General features: G+C 45.0%; 1 protein-coding gene across 1 annotated transcript in view; it reads right to left on the reverse strand.

Moving 5' to 3' along the window:
- Positions 1 to 18,079, reverse strand: part of PROSER2 (proline and serine rich 2) — a 44,066-nt gene extending 25,987 nt beyond the window's left edge. Inside the window, 1 exon segment of the mRNA NM_001434893.1 lies at positions 17,928 to 18,079. The gene's annotated coding sequence lies outside the window, so the exon portion shown is untranslated.
- Positions 18,080 to 18,498: the final 419 nt, after the last annotated feature.

Below are 18,498 nucleotides of genomic sequence, written 5' to 3' on the forward strand. Positions count from 1 at the left end.
TCTGACTGTTTCAGCAGGAAATTCAGCTCGGCCCCTGAACAATGGACAATGGAGTTCAACAGAACCTGCTGAAAGACCAGACTAGTTGGGAATCAGGGAATAAGCCTCCCGTCCATTACACAGGACTTGGTATCATGGCCAGGAGAGTCAAGGATGCTCACCCCCCCTCCCGGGACGGAAAACACTGCCAGGTTGCCTTACGAGCGCCTGGAAGAATACATGAGCTTTAACAACCACTGTATGATCTGGGGCGTGTGAGTGTGTGTGTGTGTGGTGTGTGTGTGCACGCTTGTATGTATTAATTTTTAATAGAAACATAACTATTCCCGCAGAAGCTCAATCAGTACTGGACACCTTTGGGGGAACTTGTCATTTAAGACCCCAAATTACCGAGAGATCTCAGGGCAACCATGAAGACATTGAACAGGTTAAAAAAGAAACGATTCCAGGGAGCTCCCTGGCGGTCTAGTGATTAGGATTAGTGCTTTCACTGCTGTAGCTGGGGTTCAATCTCTGGTCTGGGACCTGAGATCCCATGTCCAGCTGTTAAAGGCAGTGGTCAAAAATAATAATAAATAAATATAATAAAGAAGAAACTATTCCTCCCCCCATTTCTCTTCATTTCGCAGGTAGGTTGGCACAAGTCAAATGGCAATTTAGAAGCCAGGCTAGAGAACAGAGATTCTGAGCATATATCCCTTTTGTAAGTTGCCATTATTCTAAATGGTATTAAAAAAAGACTTAAGGAAATGCTAAAGGTTTTATGACTTGTTTAATAATAAGAAAGCCCAAACAATACACGGACTTGATATAAACCGTCCACACAGCCAATAAAATGCAACTCAGACATTCAGATATCCGTGGCGAAACTCTGCAAAGTATCACTCTCATAAATTAAGTGGGGAGTTCCTGTTGTGGCTCAGCAGGTTACGAATCCGACTAGTATCCATGAGGATGCAGGTTCAATCTCTGGCCTTGCTCAGTGGGTTAAGGATCCAGAGTTGCCGTGAGCCGTGGCATAGGTTGAAGATGTGGTTCGGATATGGCATTGGTGTGGCTGTGGTGTAGGCCGGCAGTTCCAGCTCTGATTCGACTCCTAGCCTGGGAACCTCCATATGCTGTGGGTGCAGCCCCCCAAAACAAAAAAATTAAGTGCCTAAGATGAGTCTAGTACACACTCACGCACATGCACACACATAGTGGGCACACTACATGTGCTCATGACAGTGGCTGGTGACAAAGCTGGATGAAGGCAGCCGGAGGTATCACAGCTATACCCTGGGGCCCCATGCGTGGCCAGGGCCCGCGGGAAGGGGGGACAGGAGGTGCAGAGAAGACAGGCGGTTCTGGGATCCCTTCTGCCCTGAGGATTCCCACCCACTGACTCAGCGCAGCCGCCTCATCCCTGAGCTAAGTTGGCCACTGCTCCGAGGAAAGGAGGGGAGGGGGCAGCCGGTCTTCCCCACACAACAGGGAGGGGCAGCACCGGTTCCCCCCCCCCCGCCCCGGAGGGACCCAGGGAGCTGCGTGGTTGGTGGGGCAGGGCCTGCAGGGGGAAGACAGCACGTGGGCCCCGCACCACCCAAGACCCAGGCTCTCTCTGGTGCTGCCGTCATTGCAGAAGTCATTCTGCACGTCGCTGTCCACCTGGAACGAGCCCAACCTTGTCAATCCGCCCAACATCAATACCAATAAACATTTGTTTAAAAGGCTATTCTGACGCCGTAGAACTGTCATCTAGATGTCTATAAATTATCCACCTGAATGAAGAGTCAAAATTCTCCAGAAGGTAGAGGCTGTCGGGGAGAACGTGGAAACCTTGGTTCAACATCCTGCACAGGCTGAGCCGTCCATCTTTCCCTGGTCCCAGCTCCCCAGGAACTCTAACTACAGAATTCCGTGGGAGAACCCCCGTGGGGTGTGGATTTCTGGGCAGGAGGACAAGGTCTGCCCTGGAACGGGGACACCCTGGGGTAAAGAGACAGGAGCAGACACATTTGACAGAGTGGCCGCAGCTGTGAGTCAGGTCGTGCCCCTCTCCCATTCAGCCTCCTTGTCCAATCAAGGGCTCGAGTTTTGTGTTTGCAAACACTGCACTTTCAAAAACAGAGTTAGACGCAGACTAGGACAGGACAGAAACATGAGCCTCCGCGTGTGTGCATTCTGTTTATTCTCATAGGTTTCCTGTGTTCGTTTCTCAGTATTCACTAGTAACACCCTCTTCTGGTAAGGTCGAGGTTTTCAGGAGATGCTCACAAGGAATCTATAGTCTTGGTCAATCTCCACCTGCTGAGCACAGGACCGTAGCTGACGATGCCAGGGGAGCTGGTGGGGCTGTGGGTGGTGAGGCAAGTCAGTCCCCGACGTGAATGCCCTGGAGCCAGAGAGCATGGCAGCTCCTCCTCGTCATCCTCCCCGTCCATTCCAGAAAGACCTAGAATGACCTTGAGGGAATCATCTAGCCTTCCTTCCTCTATCACCCACTCTCCATCAATGTTCCAAGGCCACAGTCAGGTCTACAGAGCAGCCCAAGGAACTAGGTCTTTCCATTATTCGCCAGAGCTGAGTCATCTTGTCACAGACCCATCCTGAGGCACAAGCAGCTTTGGGGGCATCACTGACACCTCTCTCCTCCTGCCACTCACAACCATCCAGCTGCCCAGCCCTGCTGATTCTTCCTTCACAATGTTCGTCGGGCTCACTCCTGAGTTTAGGACCATTTTACCCCATCTGACTCGCTTCTTCTACTCTGGATCATATTTCTGCCGTATTCTCCTGCTGGATGAATCTTGAAACACTACTGCGAGGTCACCACTGTCCTAAAAGCTAGCAATCACCTTTAACCCACTCCCCACGGATCACGGCATCAAAGTTCATCCCATCAATCAATACTTGCTTCAGGCTGAAATCCATCCTCCTTTCTAGTCTTAGATGTTTTCTGATGTTGACTGTTCTGCTAGTTCTCACGGAGCAGATTCGGGGTACCAGAGAAAGAGACGTAGGTACCAGATATCTCTTCCCCACAGGAACTTGATTGAGGCACTTGTCTTTAATCCAGCATCGGATCAGACCCAGACCTACTGAGTATGTCTGTGGGATAATGCATTTTTATTAAGTTCCACATGTAATTCTTCCACATGGTGTCAACTCTGATGGCAGATGGATGTATCCTTTTTTTTTTTAATTACTCAATGAATTTTATTACATTTATAGTTGTACAACAATCATCACAACCAAATTTTATAGTATTTCCATCCCAAACCCTCAGTGTATCCCCTGACCCCCCAACCTGTCTCCTTTGGAAACCATACGTCTTTCAAAGTCTGTGAGTCAGCATCTGTTCTGCAAAGAAGTTCCGTCTGTCCTTTTTTAAGGTTCCACATGAAGTGATAGCACATGATGTTGGTGTCTCATTGTCTGACTGATTTCACTTAGCATGATAATTTCTAGGTCCATCCATGTTGCTCCAAATGCCCTTCTTTCCTTTTAATGGCTGAGTAATATTCCATTGTGTATATGTACCACATCTTCTTGATCCACTCCTCTGTCGATGGACATTTAGGTTGTTTCCATGTCTTGGCTATTGTATATCATACTGCAATGAGCATTGGAGTCCAAGTGTCTTTTCGAGTCATGGTTTTCTCTGGATAGATGCCCAGGAGTGGGATTGCTGGATCAAGTGGTAATTCTATTTTTAGTTTTCTGAGGAATCTCCATTCTGTTTTCCACAGTGGTTGCACCAGTTTACATTCCCACCAACAGTGTAAGAGGGTTCCCTTTTCTCCATACCCTCTCCAGCATTTATTGTTTGTAGACTTTTGGATGATGGCCATTCTGGCTGGTGTAAGGTGGTACTTCATAGTGGTTTTGATTTGCATTTCTCTAATGATGCGTGATGTTGAACATCTTTTCATGTATTTTTTGGCCATCTGTATGTCTTTTTTGGAGAACTGTCTGTTTAGATCTTCTGGATGCATCCCTGGGTTCAGCTCTGTGATAGGGGAAACTGTTCATCAGCCATCCCTGTGTTTAGCTCTGTGACAGAGGAAACCGTTCATCAGTCAGAAGCAACTGACTGGACAAGGCATGGACAGATCTTGAAATGCACGGAGTGAAAAACTTGTAACTAGATCCTTAGCACCATCCATGGATATACACCGAAAGTACACCCAACACTGCATCTTACATCCATAACTACAGACACATCCCAATGGTGGTGACAGGTGGGTGAATGGGGGCCACACTCTGCTGTCCATCCTATAGAGACAATGGTCTACTTCATACCACTGTTTTCTTCATACATCTCTTTTTTTAAAAAAAATGTATTGAGGTATAGTTGATTTACAATATGGTATTAGCTTCAGGTGCACAGCAAAGTCAATCAGTTATACATATACATATAATCCAGTCTTTTTTCCCATATAGGTTGTTACAGGACATTGAGTAGACACCCTGGGCTATACACTAGGTCCTTGTTAGTTATATCCTTTATATTTATATATAGTAGGGTGTATGTGTTAATCCCATCCTCCCAGGTCATCCCTCTCCGCCACTGTTTCCCTTGGGTAACCCTAAGTTGGATTTCGAAATCTGTGAGTTTGTTTCTATTTTATAACTAAGTTCCTCTGTGTTATTTTTATTAGAGTCCACATATGAGTGATATCATATGATATTTGTCTTTGACTGACTTCACTTAGTAGGACAATCTCTAGGTCCATCCATGTCACTGCAAATGCATTATGTCATTCTTTTTTATGGATGAGTAATATTCCATCATATAGATGTACCACATCTTTATCCAATCCTCTGTTGATGGGCATTTAGGTGCTCCCATGTCTTGGCTATTGTGAATAGTGATGAAATGAAGATCGGGATATAGAATTCCCATTGTGACTCAGTGGTTAACAAACCCAACTAGCATCCATGAGGATGTGGGTTAGATCCCTGGCCTCGCTCAGTGGGTTAAGGATCTGGCATTGCTGTGAACTGTGGTGCAGGCCGCAGATGTGTCTCAGATCCTGAGTTGCTGTGGCTGTGGCGTAGGCCAGTGGCTACAGCTCCGATTGGACCCCTAGCCTGGGAACCTCCATATGCTGCAGGTTCAGCCCTAAAAAGACACACACATACAAAAAGACTAGAGTGTATGCATTCTTTTTTTATGGATGAGTAATATTCCATTGTATAGATGTACCGCATCTTTATCTAATCCTCTGTCACTGGGCATTTAGATGCTTCCATGTCTTGGCTATTGTGAATAGTGCTGCAGTGAAGACTGGGGTGTAGGTATCTTTTTGTATCAGGGTTTTCTCTGGATAGATGCCCCTGGAGTGGGACTGTTGCACACACCTAACTCTTTAAGTGCTGGAAAAACAAAAGAAAACAAAACAAAAGAAAGACTTCCTGGAGGTGTGAAGAAATAATTTACCAGATCATTGTATCACTCGGGAAATGCTGAAAGGTCTGGTATCCGAGGAGATGACACAGGACAGATGAGATGTGATGAGGGAATCAGGGGAGACACACACAATCTCCAAATCCTGGGGCAATTTAGGAGGAAAACACTAAAGGTGGCTTTACCAGGAAGGAGAAACCCTAAGTTTAAACTTTTCCTGGATCACAATTTAGCTTGAAATTAGCCAGGGAAAGGTTGACCTGATCCAATTTACTGAAGAACCTAAACTGTAAATTCCCTTACATTCAACTACTAGGCCTTGCCCCACTTGGTGGGGGAAGGAAATCACGTCTTCTAAGGCTTAGATGCCCCGCAGACGAGCTGAACAAAATCACAAGGGTGCTTATTGTCTCTGCAGTTCTCAATGTGAGTTGGAAATTGATCCTCCTTAACCAAGTGATGTGGAGCTAATTTTGCTCATTAGCATGTCTGGTTACACTTTAAAAAGAGCTGCTCAGGAGTTCTCATTGGGGCGCATCAGAAACAAATCCAACTAGGAACCATGAGGTTGCAGGTTCGATCCCTGGCCTTGCTCAGTGGGTTAAGAATCTGGCGTTGCCGTGAGCTGTGGTGTAGGTCACAGACATGGCTCGGATTCTGTGTTGCTGTGGCTGTGGCGTAGGCCAGCAGCTGTAGCTCTGATTAGATCCCTAGTCTGGGAACCCCCATATGCTGAGGGTGTGGCCTAAAAAGCAAAAAAAAAAAAAAAAAAAAAAGAACAAAAGAACAAAAGAACTGCTCAGAGTTCCCTTGTGGTACAGCAGGTTAGGGATCCAGTGTTGTTCTGCATGGGTCACTGTTGTGGCACAGGTTCAGTCCCTGGCCGGGGAACTGCGCATACCATGGACGTGGCCAAACAAACAAACAAAAACCAAAAAACTTCCCACTCACTGCCGAGGCAAACGCCTCATAAAAGAAAAGATCCAGATTGCGTCTTAGGGTTCTGAACCGCAGAGACTATGATCCAGGCTTAGGACAGGAGGCCCAGAGCCCCATCCAGACACCACCATGAACCACCAGCACTCAGCTGGGCAAGGGGGAGAAATGAGCTTCTAAAAAACTTCCCCCGCCCCATGTGGGGCCATCCCCCAGGGCTGGATCCGTGTGCAAACCCGCATCCCACCCTTCCATCATCTCATTCTCTCTGACTTGCATTCACAGGAATTTTGTTCTCAAACCTACAAAAACAATCTTAGGACAGAAATCACCTTTAAGGCTGTATCCTGAGAAATCCCAATATGACGATTTAACAGCCGAGGTGCTTTCAAAAAGATTATTAAAAATTTTTTTATTGAAGTATAGTTGATTTACAATGTGCTAATTTCTGCTGTACAATAAAGTGATTCAGTTATACACACACACACACATACACACACATATATATGTACATTCTTCTTCATATTCTTCTCTATTATGGGTTATCTCAGGATAGTGAATATAGTTCCCTGTGCTCTACAGTAGGCCCTTTATATATAATAGTTTGCACCTGCTGGTCCCCAGGCTCCCAAGCCATCCTTCCCCTCCACCACTGGCAGCCACAAGTCTGCTCTCCAGATGGGTTCATTTGTGCCATATTCTAGATCCCACTTATAAGGGATACCATATGGTATTTGCCTTCTCTTTCTCACCTCACTTGGTATGAGAATCTCTAGTTCCACGTTGCTGCAAATGTCATTACTTCATCTTTTTTTTCCCCCTTGACCTTCAAGGACATTAAAAATGAAGGAGCTTCACGGTGGGAACTGTTTCTGAGTCATCACGGCTCCTTACAACGCATGGGTTTTTCCTACAGTTAAGCAGTGGGTGAAAGTAAAGAGGAGAGCTGTTTTTTGTCTTTTCTTTTTTTTTTAGGGCCACACCCACGGCATACGGAGGTTCCCAGGCTAGGGGTTGAATCGGAACTACAGCTGGCGGCCTACACCACAGCCACAGCAACTTGCGATCCGAGCCATATCTGTGACCTACACCACTGCTCACGGCAACGCCGGATCCTTAACCCACTGAGCGAGGCCAGGGATCGAACTTGCATCCTCATGCATGCTAGTCAGGTTTCTTTCCGCTGAGCCGTAATGGAGCTCCAGGAGGAGCTGTTTTTAATGGAAGGTATACTCTTAGATGAAATGATCAGAAAACACAAAACAGACATTGTTGGCCTTAATGCCGGCAGCTCTTGCCAACTGTCGTTTGTCTGATCACATACTGACGTGATGGGTACTTTAGTCCCATTTCCTCAAAAACAAAGGTGGGTCCTACTTTTACAGGTTTCTCTCTGGTTCTGTGCTAATTTCTATCTTTATGGGAGTGAAGGGCATGAAAAAAAGTGAGTTTTTTTTTTTTTTTTGTAAATCAACTGTACTTTAATTTAAAAAATAACAAAATATTCCTTCCAAACTTCAGTCCTTTTTTAAATTTTTTTCTCAAATGAATGTATCACATCTGTATTATGAGAAGTCACCTTGAAGACGAAGCTGTGATTGATGTCAAGACGCTTTTATTTTTTGTATTTTTATATATCACATATTTTAATTTTTATTAACCCGCCCCCCAAGTTAAAAGGAAACGGAGTCCCGATATTCTTTCTTTTCTACCATCCAACTTATTAGGCCTTAGTACAATTCTTAGGCTGATCTTAATCATGTCATTTCTTCTCCTACGAATAATGTCTAGACAAACTCCATAAAAGTGAGCTCTAGTGATCACACACATCTGACAGCACAACGTCCAGTCCCGGCTCCCATTTCACACCTAAAGGACAGTCTCTGCCCCTCCCAGCCCTCGAGGAACCAAAGATGCACCTGTAGACACAGACGTACAGCGCTGACCCGGAAGGCAGGGAAAAGTAGCTTTGGCTCCTGTAGTTTATTCTCTTCCAAGTTTTCTGCCCTCGAAAACTTTGTTAAAGATAAAACAGAGACTCACAGCAATATTCACCTGTGACCGGCAAGGAGTTAACTAACTTTTCTGAAATCCTGGATTCCTTCTGGGACGGCAGGCCTGTCCACGTTGGCACAATTTTTGTTTTCCTAACCAACCTGCCAAGGAGCCTACCTGTAAGCACACAGGGCTTTAAGGTGTTTCGTGAACCCAGCCCAACCTTCTCTCTTCCACCTGATTTTCCACAACACAAACCCTCCCATCCAGCTTGGTCTCCCTAACCTTCTGCTTGGATTCGAGACACCGCTGCTCGGCCTCCCCACCCTTCTCCTCCTCGCCTTCAAAGCCTGGCTCAGAAACCGTGGCAGACTTCCAAGCTTCCTTCAGGATGCGCTCGCGACTGTCCCCTCGCCTGCCTGCCTCCCTCAGTGCCAGCCACTGACTTTCCACCACTCGTCAACCACGTGATGCCACCTTTGTCACTCTGATACCACTCACCAGATTTCATTAGGCACGTAATTCCTTTTCCTCAGACTACAGGCTCCTTGTGGGCAAAGCTCTCTCTCTTTTAAGCTATGGCCACAGGATTTTGGAAAATATTTGCCTCCAAATATTGACTTAGTATTCATTACTTAACAACAACAACAACAAATAATGTGAGTATGTATAATGTGAGTATAGCTGATTTACAATACTGTGTTATTAGCCTCAGGTGTACAGCATAGTGATTCAGTAGTTTTGCAGATTATATTCCATTATAGGTTATTACAAGACAGTGGCTATAATTTCCTGTGCTTTACAGTATATCCTAGTTGCTTGAATATTTTACATGTAGTAGCGTGTATATGTTTATCCCCTACTCCTAATTTACGCCTTTCTCCCTCCCTTCTCCCCTTTGGTAACCATAAATTTGTTTTCTCTGTCTCTAAGTCTGTTTCTGTTTTGTATATACATGCATTTGTATTATTTTTTAGATTCTGCACATAAGTGGTATGGTGTTTGTCTTTCTCTGACTCATTTCACTAAGCATAATATTCACTAGGTCCACCCACATTGCTGCGAATTGGCAGCATTTCATTCTTTTAATGGCTAAGTAGTATTCCATTGACATATACCACATCCTCTTAATCCAATCATTCACTGATGGGCGCTTGGCTTGATTCCACTTGGCTACTGTAAATACTGTGGCCATGAACACCAAACTTATATTTTAAAACTCTAAAACCTTAGATTATCCTTAAAACAGACCTTTGATCTACAAGAAAAGCTTAAACATGTAGGAGTCGTTTCATACATGTAAACCTTGTTGCAATAACCATCCTTTATCCCTCTGTCATATTCAGAGACCAAAGCCTTGAAATTGAGGAGAAATTATTCCCAGTCAATCTATAGATTCCAATCAAGGGCAAATATGGAGCAGGAGGGGAATAAGTTTAAACAGGAATAGCGATTTGGGACTTCCTGTCGTGGCACAGCAGAAACGAATCCGACTGGAAACCATGAGGTTGCTGGTTCCATCCCTGGCCTCGCTCAGTGGGTTAAGGATCCGGCGTTGCTGTGAGCTATGATGTAGGTCGCAGACACAGCTCGGATCCTGCGTGGCTGTGGCTGTGGTGTAGGCCGGCAGCTGTAGCTCCGATTTGACCCCTAGCCTGGAACCTCCATATGCAGCAGGTGTGGCCCTAAAAAGCAAAACAAAACAAAACAAAAATCAAAAACCAAAAACACCAAAACAGGAATAATGATCTGTTAAAAAGGGCACCAATACCGTGGGACACGCTAAGCCAGTAACGCTTCCCAGTATTAACATGGTACGTGTCAGGATCTATGCACACACACGTACACCTGCAGGTGTAACCAGGAGCAACACCGACTTCCAAATCAGGCCTCCACACGAATAAACAGCTGAAGGAAAACAAACACGTAGTAACTACTCTTTGGTTTTGGCTCCTTCTCCATCAAGAAAACAAAAGCCTTGGAAAGAAAAGAATGCTTCCAAAAAGATGCATTAAGCAAACTAGCAGACTAGGCCTGGATCCCAGCACAGACCGTCAAAGGAAAGCCTTTTTCAGGTACAGGCGGGTTGTTGCTCGGAGGCCTGGGGCGTGGAGACTAAGATTGTTCTGAAGTTTTCTGTGGTTGACGTGGGCGACGGTTTAGCATCCTTTTCCTCTGCTTGTTCTTTTTCTCGGAATTGGGTTTTTCCCTTACTTTTGGAAATGTTTTCTGTAAGCACTTAGGACCATAAAATCTTCACTGGCACTCAAGGGTATTGAATACAATTAAACACTTAAAAGCCTAGTAATTTGACTTCTCCAGAAGAATTACCATGCTTTCATTTTGATTTTTTCCTGGGGGTGGGACCTCTTACTGAGCAAGGTAGAAAAACAAGGTTGGTTTCAGACCATCTCAATTGTGCATAGTTTCAACAATTAATAGGAGGCAGTAATTAATTTACTTAAGGCCAGACGCCACAGGAAAGTAACTGATTCGTCTACACACAAGCAAAGACCTTCACACCCAGGTAGGCTGGTCAGCAGGCCCCAAGGGAAGTCTTCTCCCATCTCCAGTTTCCTGCCTCTGAACAGAAGATGCAGAAATCAGATTTTCCCAGCCTAAAACCTCACCTGAAAACAACCTAGGAACAAAAAGTAACAACCCAGCAAGATGTGAAGAGGAGCGCATCAACGAAAGGAAAATCAAGTTCCACCTGGCAAAACGTCTGCAAAGGCAGACACATCAAATTTTTACTTATAGCGCATAAAAAAAAAAAATTTGACAATCTGTCTACGGCATTTCTGGATTGTTTAGCAACGTTTAAAAAAAAAAAATCAAAGGAAAAAAAAAATCCCAGTTTAAGTTGTTCTCTTGTCACACAAGCTTGTGTGCTTTCTCGTCATTTCTTCAGCACATATGACCAGAGCAGCCACCATGCACTGCTCTGGGAGCTAAAATGCAGAACATCTTACTTGAACGTAAGAATTATAACTGATTGTTTTATAATCCTGTTTTTTCTCTCCTTCTGAGAGGCTCAAAATTCTTAGCTGAATTTTTCATTCCCCTTCACAGCAAAAATAAAGCTGACTTAGAGCGTGTTCATTCAGTGCTGGTATTTACAACACCTGGTTAGACCGGAAGCCGAGATCTGGTTTACATTTCTTATCTCAGGTTGAACAGATTTAAGGAGCAAAGCTCCAGCAGGACCTCCTGCTGGGTCAGTCCACCGCCTCGAACTTTTAACCCCATCTTCCAGTCTCTTTGCTGGGGCCCTGGAGATGCCTCTACAGAGGCCCCCTCCACCCCAGGCTTTTCCTGGACCCCTCCTGGGCCCAGTAACAAAGCTCTCAGACCTCTCCCTGCAAATCCAGGCCTTTGGGCATAAACACTGATCCCAGTTTTAACAGAGAGGAAGAGGTAAGGGGTTTTCAGAACTTTTCCAAGAAATGAGGACAACCAACATAAAATATAATCAGCAGGGAGCAACTGTATAGCACAGGGAAATATACTCAATATTTTGTAGTAACCTACAAAGGAAAAGAATCTGGAAAAAAATGTGTATAAATAAAAACTAAATCAATCTGCCATACACCTGAAACTAACACAGTATTGTTAATCAACTACAATTAAAAAAAAAAAAAAAAGCCTGAAAAAAAATGGGGACAACTAAATATTTGTTGAAAAAACTGGATGACTCCAACCAACAATTAAGATGATACTGATGTCAGAATTTCAAGGACTGCCTATCAACCTCTCTGGGAGAAAACTCAGCACTATTAAGGAGCTCAACGGTGGAATTTGATAATGACTCAAATTTACAAAGCATTTGATAAAGGCCTCTTGGCTATTGAAGCTGTTGGCTCGTCAACCTCACCCACTTTGGAAAACAAAAACAAGACTAACACGAGAATTAGCCAGCAAATAAATATGAAAAGTATAAATACAAAAAATGCGCGTGCACACACACACACACACAAAAACCCACATTATATTTTTATGTGAATTTTCAAGTTCTCTGATGACATTCTTCCGGTGGTTGAGAGGGGAAGGGTCTCACGTCTGGCCCACAATAGGTAGATTGAATCATATAAGGTCGTCATTTGCGTTGGTAAAAAAAATAGTGGAATACCAGTAATTTTGTAAAGGTTTTGGAATCAAATTGATAATTAACATCGTAAAAAAAGTGAAGTGTTCCTTAAAGTTTTGGTTGCAGTATGGCTTTATTACCCGTTGATACCAAACTGTGTTTCTTCAGAAGATACCTCTGAAATCGCATTAGGAATCAACAGGGGAACAAAATAGTAGCAGATTCATCTGGCATGCAATGGACAGACACTCTGACTCATGAAGTGCAGCTGCCTATACGAGCAAGAACTCAGTCAACAAACTCATGGGTTCTCTGGTGTGTGCGGAGGACAAGTTAGCACATGAGAAACTGAGGTCAGAAAGAGTTGGATTTAGGCCTTAGCTTTCCACTCTAGAAGAGTGAATGTGTTTACAAACTTTCTCTGCCCCAGAACTTCTCTTCAACACTGGACACGTTCAGTGCCATCCCCTTGTCTGTCCCAAAGCATCTCCACCTTCAATCTTTCCATCCTCCTTTCCTCAACGCTAAGCACCCCACTCAACTCAGGTTGTTGCCTCAATGTACAAATATCTCCTGCACAGCATACCCAGAACATGGGCCATGCATGACCTGTCAGTGGGTAATGCCCCCAAACTCAAGGCTAAATTCTTTGGCATGATAAGTGAAGCCATTTTGATTTGCCACTGTCCTGCCCTTGTTGGCCTGGCTCCCATGTTGCATCTTCTTCTAAGAAAGGGTACCTTTGTCCTCTTGCTCCTGAAACATTTGTGAGCCTCTCAGGTTGACTCCTATCTGACATCTGTATCTCTGTTACTGCATCACAAGTTTCTCCAAGGAAGAAACCACACTTACTGACCTCTCTATTCCCGGCTGCACCCAGCATGGTTTAACAAACTTAAATGTTCACAAAAGCTCTTTAGACTCTCTGAATCTTCACAGAAAATTCCAAATGTGCCACTTTGGAAAACAGCCACTGACCAAATTCACCTGTTTAGTGTAGTATAAAAGAGCAGAGGCATCTTTTTTTTTTCCACACAAGACACTTCCCTCAAGTAAATGGTACAAAATAAACTATTATACATACACTCACAGAATTACGTTTGTAAGAAGAACTGTGGTGAATCATTAATTTATAATCTCCAGTTTCAAAGTCTGAAAGGGCCTGAGAAGTCATTTAGTCCCGCCCCCAATTTTATAGACATCAGGAATCCGAGGTCCACAAAGGTAGTGGAGAACCAGACGGTGATACAGCTATTTGGTGTTGAAACCTCGGCGGAGAGAGTTAAGTACTGCTCTTTTCCCCTATGCCAGGCTCTGTTAATCAGATGATGAAAAAAATAAAAGGAAATCTGCAAGCACACAAAACAGAAGTATATGAGGATGGATGGGTTTGTATCTCCAATGACTACAGCTCAGGACTTCAGATCAATAACTAAAATAGGTAGAATATTAAATATTTCAAAGTACTAGTCAGATAACAAGTCTTCTGGGAGGAGCAGAAGCTGGAAGAGAAAGTTCAAAAAGAGACAAAAGCCAAAAACTAGGATAAAGATTTGAGAAAGAACACACTACACCAACCAAGCCCTATAAAAATAACTGCACTTACTTACATGAAAGATGCTAGTGCTATAAAAACTAATGCAAAAGAGAATCGAGCCCTTGAACAGACTTTTCTTCAAAGAATGTTAAATTGTGTAGCTACCGTGGAAAACAGTTTGGAGGTTCCTCATAAGCTCACTGCTCACAATAACTAAAAGGTGGATATGACCCAAATGTCCATGAGCTAATGAATGGATATGCAAACTGCGATATACCCAAACAATGGAGTATTACTCAGTCATGAAAAGGAATGAAGCCTGATTCATGCTACAACATGGATGAATCCTGAGAGCACTGTAAGTGAAAGAAGGCAGACATATATTGCATGATTCCACTGATATGAAATTTCCAGAAAGGCAAATCCATACAGACAGAAAACAGATTAGTGGTTGCCAGTGGCTGGAGTAGGGGGAAATAGGGAGGGACTGCTTAATGGGTAGGGAGTTTCCTTTTGGGGTGATAAAAAAGTTCTGCAACAAGATACTGGTGATGGTTGAAAAGCATTATGAATGTACTTAAAAAATTTATACATGTGCAGTTTATTGAATGTCAATTATACTGCCATAAAAATATTTGAAAGAAAATTTAAAAAATGAGAAAAGATACATCAAGCATATATTAACAACAGCAACAATGAAAATAACACTTCTGGTTATACTGCATTAGGCAAAAGAGACTTTAAGGCAAAAGTTCTCATTAGGGATAAAAGTAACTATGTAATGATAAAAGTTCAATTCCTATTAGATACTGCATGCCTAACGATATAAATTTACAAATGTGTATTGTTAGATATTATAGTAGGAAGTTGTGGAGTTCCCTTGTGGTGCAACAGGTCAAGGATCTGGTGTTGTCATTACAGGAGCTCGGGTCTCCACTGTGGCTCAGGCTTGATCCCGGGCCTGGGAATATTCATATGCTGTGGGTGCAGCCGTTAATTAATTAACTAATAGAAAGCTGTATATACAAATAATCTCAGAATGTTTTTTTAGCTCAAATACAAGGAGATATTGACAAAGACCCCATTATAATGGGATCTTTCAATATACCTTTCTCAATTATTGAATAAGTGGAGGACACAAAGTTTGTACGGAATAATGCAATTAATAAGGTTCATTTAATGGATATCTAAGTCTCTACAGAAAAAAAATGAAAGAAGATACATTCTTCTCAAACACATATGATGTGAATGTACTTCATGCCACTGATTTTTACCTTTTAAAATGATAAGTTCAAGTTATATGTATTTTACCACAATTAAGCGAAATGAAAGAGAACCAAGTCTTCACAGTGGCAGGGTCTCTGGAAATACTACCTGAAGTTACAGTTCATAAGGAGCCATCACATCCCTATTTGAGAAGGCAGAGTTTCCTTCCTGACACATTCCTTAGCCACTGATGCCAACTGCACGGATTATAAACCCATGCAATATTACCACTTTCTTAGAACAGGATTTAGGATGCATGCGGCGGGTCTGGGAGGGAGACAAGGCGCTGCTGAGACGCGCAGCCTCACAGCGGCTCCCTACAGAGGCTGGACCACCGTGTCCATATGAACAAAGGCTGGACTCACGCCCATCCAAGACAGGAAGGCTGCAGCCCCCAGGGGTAGATCTGCCCAGCCCATCCTCCTGAGAACAGGCAGGCAGCTGTAAAGCCACCAGCCCTGCCACAAGAGAGGGCAGTGGGAATGGAAAAGAAAAGCTGCCCTTTACCAGTGAAGTAAACGGCTCAGGTTGGGGGATGCTCCTAGGATTCCGCAGCCCGCCCAAGTGGATAAGATGCACTTGAACTCTTGTTCCAGAGGATGCCCCGTTCCCAGCTCTGCTCCACCCAGGCCTTTCCCGTCTCTCCCCTCAGGCATCAAGGCTCCACTCTATCTCTTGTCGTTATTTGAGATGATCATGACAATCAACACAGAGTGCCAACCGCAGGCTCCTTGGGTGTCTGAGAACTTAGGAACCATGGCCAGGTGTATCTTTAGCTCCCGAGGAAGGCTTATTTGATCTGCTTTTAATCAGTTTGGGCTGTAATCAAGATGTGTTTGTATGTCCCATGCTGAGTTCAGCACTCAGCACATTGTAGGTGGTCAAACAAGCCTGTAAATATTGCTGAGTGAATTAACTGAAACAGGCAAATCCCGCTCCCCCACCACAAAGGAAGCCATCGGGGCATCAAACATATGCACGCTTTCTTAAAAGCATCTCTCCTCTTTTCAGCCTTCTCTTAATTATCTGATTTCGGCTTTCTGATTTCTAGTAGTGGAGAAAAAATGCATTACTTTGAAATTATCAGCATCCAAAATTTTTCCATAAGGGGGGGTTCTTAAGCGCTGTTACTAGGGCATATATCCAGTCCTTTAAAAAATGGCTATTACTGGTCTGAGCAAGAAACTCACACAAGATTCCATACATACAGTGTAAGGTCTGGCAAGAGAGATTTTAGACAACTTCCACCCTTCCCACCCAAATCCCGAGTAAATAGGGCATTTGTTTGTATTTCCACATTGGCCTCTTGAACCAAAATACCTCCTCCACCTAGAAACACAATCCGTAACATTCAGACACGGTGCTAGGAGGCAAAGTTTTCAGTGCATGCTACAACACTAAGAATGCAGTGCTTTTAAAAAAAAGTGGAAAAGCATCTTTATAAATTAGGTCCTTCTTGGGAATATTTCCTCAAGTTTACCCTTAGACCTGGGTTGGTGTTTCTATATCTTTCGGAATATGTACATATATATTTTTTTCAGAATATCTATCTATCTATCTATCTATCTATCTATCTATCTATCTATCTATCTATCTATCTATCTACCTCAAAGCTGTTCTTCATTAAAACTGGGGCCAGAGGAACCTTCCTCCTGCAGTCTCCACCAACAGACCTGAATGGTCTACTCTGTGTGGGGGGGAAAGACACAAAATTCATTTTCTTCTATTCTTAGTTTTTGCTCTACACAAGCTAGGTCCTGGCAAAGAGTTAAAAAGTTTTCTGAGGTTAGTTCCTGCGGTTTGGTTGGGTTTTGTTTTTTTAAAGGCTAGATGCTTAAATTTAGACTCCGTAAAACAATACTGGGAAACTTTCAAAGCCGGGAGAAATACTGGAGTTTATTTTATTGCCTTTTGTTAAACTGCATCACATCGGCCACATTGTCTTTTTAAAAAAATCCCTCTCGACCCGGCTCCCTGGCAGATCCTACGTTCCCGCATGATGCAGCTCCCTGGTGGGGGTCGGGGGTTGGGGAGGGGGGCGGGGACGAAAACCTACTGGTCACTTTGCGCAGGACCCAACTTTAGCAGGTGGCTCTGGCCACCTCCTGCCAATGTGAGGCTCCCGCCGTCCTCTTGGAGGCGTAAGGGACACAGCGCCCCGGGAGTTCCAAAGACTGAGGAGGCAAATGGAACTCCGCGGAGGGCGCTGGGGACACGACACGAGTGTTGGGACAATCTGGACGGCTCTGCGCGCAAAACTAAAAGCTTGCCCACGGGCCACCGTGGGCCCCCTGCCAGGAGAGCCTAGGAATCGGAAAGCGGTGCCTCCTTCTTACCAACCCCGATCCAGGCGCCAAGCGAACCTCCGGGATCCCGAAAGAGCCACCAGGTTTCCCGGGTGGGAGGCCCCTCGGACGGCGCCACAGTCCTTCCTAACTTTCCCGGGACGGTGGCGATGCGCAAGAGAGGGAGAGCGCGCAGAAAAGATCCCTGTCGGGTGGGCACCGGCAGGGACGCGTGGGAAGTGCAGGCAGCAGGCTCCTGAGAAAAGGGGGTCCCTCTTCCTCGCCTGGACCCCACCCGCGCCCAAACCTCCCCCGACCAGCTCCAAACGCCGCCCCGCTGAGCGACGTGCGTGCGGGGCGAGGGGATCAGCTGCCAGGACGCCCTCCCCACCCTCCAACCCTGTCGGGGATCAAGAAGTCCGCACTCACCTGGAAGGCGCTCCCTCCCCGGGGGCCGCAGGCGCCCACGCGGACCGTGACCCCGAGCAGAGCCCTCGCGCCGCGCGCTCGCCTGGGTCTTGCCCGACTGTCCCGGACCGCCCCGCGGCGCGCTGGCTCCTGCGCGCCCCCACCGCGCGCTCCCGTTGGCGCTCGCTCATGCGCACTCCCCGCCGCGCGCTCTGCACCACCCTCCGTGCGCGCGCTCCCGGCTGGGGCTCTGCCCCTCAAACTCTCACGGCGCGCGCCCGGGGCATTTAAAGGGACAGGCCCCTCGCGTCAGCTCTGTTTCGCCGGGGAAGTCGGTGTCTCTGCGAGGTTAGAATTAGGGAGGGTCTGAGCGAATCCCCACCCCCGTAAGGAGAAAAAGAGATTTGCCTTTGAAGATCTGAATAAGACGGGCCTTCCCCTCCTATACCCCCCCCCATAGTCCATTCTGAGAGGTTATTTTTATATGTAATGGCAAGAATAATACCTATCACGTATCGAATTCTTACTACCCCTAGACAAGGCATTTAACACACACACACACACACACACACACACACACACACACTTCATT

This window comes from Sus scrofa, chromosome 10 (assembly GCF_054392235.1).
Source record: "Sus scrofa isolate SSC_HxYL_T2T_F1_AM1 chromosome 10, Sscrofa_HxYL_maternal_Yorkshire_Landrace_v2.0, whole genome shotgun sequence".
Lineage (NCBI taxonomy): Eukaryota > Metazoa > Chordata > Mammalia > Artiodactyla > Suidae > Sus > Sus scrofa.